Here is a 5000-nt window from a genome sequence, read left to right on the forward strand (position 1 = left end):
GGGTGCATCTCTTTGAATGTGGAAAATGTGGGGGTACTTGACCAGCGGGCTATGTGGTTGTTCAGTGGTCGAGTGCGACAAGAGACGGAGGTCTCGGCCCAAAGAGGGAAAGACGTAGGACTTTGAAAGAGAAGTTCAAAAGGGTGAACACAGTGGTGCATTGTGGTCCATGGAGCGAAGAGAAGAGGATATTCCTATATGGTGTTGTTATGCGGCAGTGCAGTGGGCACGTCGACGAGGGCGTCGACACTATCAGTGGGGGAGAATGTCACGGATCGCACTTGAGCGTGTGCTTTCGTGACTCCGTTGGGACATCCATGCGCTTATGAGGTAGTCCAAGTGTGGAAGAGGCAAGGACTTAAGAGCTAGAATGGTTGGTGTTGGCCGGGTTGTGCGTGTGAGGGGTATTTTGGGTATTTCGGAAGGTTACGGGAGGAACCTGAAGAAACTCAGAACACGAAAGATGTTCGTAATGACGAGATACACGCTATGCAACTGACGGTTCGCCATTCGGAGTTCGTACGAAGAAGTTATGCCCAATTATGACTCCTCGTGCATAGGTGATGTTCCCTCCTGGCAGAAGGCTAAATGCATAAAATGCTATATAGGGGGTGACATGGTGTCATGCTCTCCACCACCCCTGGTGCTTACACCCTTGTGGCACTAAGCGAGCATCCTTATGACATTGGAGGTTGTCATAAGGGCGGGCATGAGATTGTTGAAGGATAATCTATGTCTCCGAGGGAAAGGACTTCCCGAGGACAGTACGAACACGCGGGGCCGTTCGTATTGCGCATCGTTGGAAAGAGTGAGGTCAACGTATGGCATTCGCTATGCCGTCGGCTAGCGAGGCATTTGACGAGACTCGATGGACTTGGCTTGGGTTCGGCCTTGTCCAAGATGGAAGGAAGATATTCGGATGCCGGTACGCGTGGGTTGCGACCCCATGCAAAGCATAGATGGTTATGTGGGACATTCGGAATACATATGTCGCCAAGGCTTGGGCGACATGCGAGCGTGACAGCTTGCGTGGATAGCTTGAGGATGTGGGCTATCGTGGTTGCTAACGGATGACCGACAGAAGTGTGGGTAAACCGATGGTGTGTTGGATCGCTATGTCTCGACTTGGACATGAGCGAGCCACGAGTTTGGCATGCGACGTGGTCGATGCAGTTGACGTGTCTTATGCAACGCTTGATGTATGGGCGTCGAGGGTTCGTTGCCGGATGCGGGGTGATTGTGTTGTCACAAGGAAGTGTGACTCGTTGTCTAGCCATAGGGCTTGGCGCCTATGGGAGACGACACATGATGGTGAACCTCTCGCGGAGTTGTGAGAGTCATGAAGTGGGGAGAAGGCTGACTGGGATTCGAAGGGATCCTGGGCCGCACGGGAGCGTTTGTGCGAGCGAAATCTGTGATTTGCTTCCGCCGCGCCGCGTCGCACGCTCGTCCCGTGACACTTTGCTCCCATTCAACGCATTCCGACAAAGTGACGCGAAGCGGAAGCCTACCATGGCGTAAAAATGTCGACAAAATTTTTCGACATTTGAATAATGGGGTTTGACAAGGTTTGAAAAATTCAATAAAAATGGTAGGCTTGAATGTCGACAAAGTGACGCGAAGCGGAAGCCTACCATGCGCAAAAATGTTGACAGAATTTTTCGGAACTTGTCCTGCCATGGGCTGCGCGCAGCATGCCGGCAGCTGTGCGCAGCGTGGGCACAGCATGTCGGCAGCGTGCGCGCTGCATAGCCTGTCGACAGAGGCTAGCGAAACTTGTCCTGCCATGCGCGTGCGCAGCTGCGCGCACAGCATGTCGGCAACGTGCGCGCAGCTGAGCTTGTCGACAGAATTTTTCGAAACTTGTCCTGCCATGCGCGCGCGCAGCTTGCGCGCAGCGTGCTGATTCTGTCGACAGTGAGGCTAGCGAAACTTGTCCTGCCATGCGCGCGCGCAGCCTGTGCGCGCAACCTGCGCATCTGTCGACAGTGAGGCTAGCGAAACTTGTCCTGCCATGGCGTGCGCGCAGCCTGTGCGCGCAGCTTGCGAATCTGTCGACAGTGAGGCTTGCGAAACTTGTCCTGCATGGCATGCGCGCAGCCTGCGCGCAGCCTGCACGCAGCATGCCGGCAGCCTGGTTCCAGGTTTTTTCAAATGTCGACAGAATTTTTCAAACCTTGTCAAACCCCATTTTTATTGAAATTTCCTCGCACAATAAGCTCCCTATAATTAAGTCTATGATTTTTAGGACCTTCTCCAACTTACAAAATGATATTTAGGACCTTGCCTTGCCCTCACATGCCGTGCCCATTCAAGGCATTCCGAGAAAGTGAGGTTATTGGAGGCTTCGGATGGCGTGGCTTGCCTTGCCTTGCATTGGCATGCCATGCCCAAGTTGTGGCCTACACCAAGCCATTCAAGCCATGCGTTGCCTTACCTTGGAATTGCTCATCATCCAATGCATTCCGAGAAAGTGAGTGTAGGCGAGGCTAAGGATGGCTTGCCTTGCCTTGCCTTGCATTGGCATGCCATGCCCAAGTTGTGGCCTACACCAAGCCATTCAAGCCATGCGTTGCCTTACCTTGGAATTGCTCATCATCCAATGCATTCCGAGAAAGTGAGTGTAGGCGAGGCTAAGGATGGCTTGCCTCGCCTTGCCTTGGCATGCCGTGCCCATGATGTGGCCTTGACCAAGCCATTCAAGCCATGCGTTGCCTTCGCCTTGGCATGCCGTGGCCTTGCCTCGCCATGCGATGCATTCCGACAAAGTGACGCGAAGCGGAAGCCTATCATGGCGTAAAAATGTCGACAAAATTTTTCGACATTTGAATAATGGGGTTTGACAAGGTTTGAAAAATTCAATACAAATGGTAGGCTTGAATGTCGACAAAGTGACGCGAAGCGGAAGCCTACCACGGCGTAAAAATGTCGACAGAATTTTTCGGACCTTGTCCTGCCATGGGCTGCGCGCAGCATGCCGGCAGCCTGTGCGCAGCGTGCGCACAGCATGTCGGCAGCGTGCGCGCTGCTGAGACTGTCGACAGAAATTTTCGAAACTTGTCCTGCCATGCGCGCGCGCAGCGTGCGCACAGCATGCCGGCAGCGTGCGCGCACCATGCCGGCAGCGTGCGCGCAGCTTGCGCGCAGCGTGCTGATTCTGTCGACAGTGAGGCTAGCGAAACTTGTCCTGCCATGGCGTGCGCGCAGCCTGTGCGCGCAGCTTGCGCATCTGTCGACAGTGAGGCTAGCGAACTTGTCCTGCCATGGCATGCGCTGTGCGCAGCCTGTGCGCAGCGTGCGCGCAGCTTGCGCATCTGTCGACAGTGAGGCTAGCGAAACTTGTCCTGCCATGGCATGCGCGCAGCCTGCGCACAACATGCGCACAGGCTGTGCGCAGCGTGCGCGGAGCTTGCGCGCAGCTTGCGCGCAGCTTGCGCATCTGTCGACAGTGAGGCTAGCGAAACTTGTCCTGCCATGGCATGCGCGCAGCGTGCGCGCAGTCTGTGCGCAGCATGCGCGCAGCCTGTGCGCAGCGTGCGCGCAGCCTGTGCGCAGCGTGCGCGCAGCCTGTGCGCAGCGTGCGCGCAGCCTGTGCGCAGCGTGCGCGCAGCTTGCGCATCTGTCGACAGTGAGGCTAGCGAAACTTGTCCTGCCATGGCATGCGCGCAGTCTGCGCGCAGCATGCGCGCAGCATGTGCGCAGCATGCCGGCAGCATGGTTCCAGGTTTTTTCAAATGTCGACAGAATTTTTCAAATCTTGTCAAACCCCGTTTTTATTGAAATTTCCTCGCACAATAAGCTCCCCATAAGTAGTCTATGATTTTTAGGACCTTCTCCAACTTACAAAACTAAAAAATTCCTCCCGGATTTGTTTTAATGATTTTTTCAATTTTACGACTTCTAAAAATAATAAAAAATACTTCCCGACTTCAAAAATTTATGAAACTTTTTCCCATCATAGATTGCATGTTTCTTAGTATCCCTGCAAAAAATCACGTCCAAATACCTTGTATTGAATTATTTAGAGCCCATTATGACTCCTCGCGCATAGGTGATGTCTCTTCCTGTCAAAGGGCTAAATGCATAAAATGCTATATAGGGGGGTGTGTGTTGCCTGCATATGCATGGCAGCCCATGCCTTCCTAGCTGCAGCCCCCTTCCCCCACGCCACACCCATGTCATGTTGCCTCGATATGTTGCCTCGGTATTATGGGTTTGGTGTCGGGGTCGGGGGGCTGCCACCCATGGCGGTAGTGGCCGGAATCCGGCCTCCGCCACCACGCCGCCGCCATGGGTGAGGGAGGAAAAAAAAGGCGTGGAAAGTTGCGAAATGGGGTTGTCTAGGCTTTTTTTTGGCATGGGAGAGCATGGAGTGCTAGGAACTCCTTCTCAAATGCACGGGCATGTCGACCACAACCTCATTTCGCAACAACAACCACCCGTGTGGGGTGGCGGTGGGTGGATAGTCGCGGATTGGGGCTTGCCAAGCCAATGTTTTCAAAAAATTTCATCAAAATTAAAAACAAATGTTTTGTTGCCTTCGGATTTGTGGGCGAGCGGCGAGTCGGAGTGGAGCCGGTAAAGTTTAACCTCGGTGTGCACGGTTGTTTTTAGAAACTCAATCCAATGCCGGGGACGTTGAAAGTGACGCTCTTATGAGTTGCAAACCCGCAAGATTTAAAGAACCTTTTCAAAACAATTTCAAACCAACAAGATTTAAAAACAGAAATTTTCATCAAAATGAAAAACAAATGTTTTGTTGCCTTCGGACTAGTGGGCGAGCGGCGAGTCGGAGTGGAGCCGGTAAAGTTTAACCTCGGTGTGCACGGTTGTTTTTAGAAACTCAATCCAATGCCGGGGACGTTGAAAGTGACGCTCTTATGAGTTGCAAACCCACTAGATTTAAAGAACCTTTTCAAAACAATTTCAAACCAACAAAATTAAAAACAAATGTTTCGTTGCAAACAAATTGTGGGCGAGCGGCGAGTCGGAGTGGAGCC

Source organism: Prunus avium, unplaced genomic scaffold (assembly GCF_965620075.1).
Source record: "Prunus avium unplaced genomic scaffold, drPruAviu1.hap1.1 HAP1_SCAFFOLD_47, whole genome shotgun sequence".
NCBI classification, from domain to species: Eukaryota; Viridiplantae; Streptophyta; class Magnoliopsida; order Rosales; family Rosaceae; genus Prunus; species Prunus avium.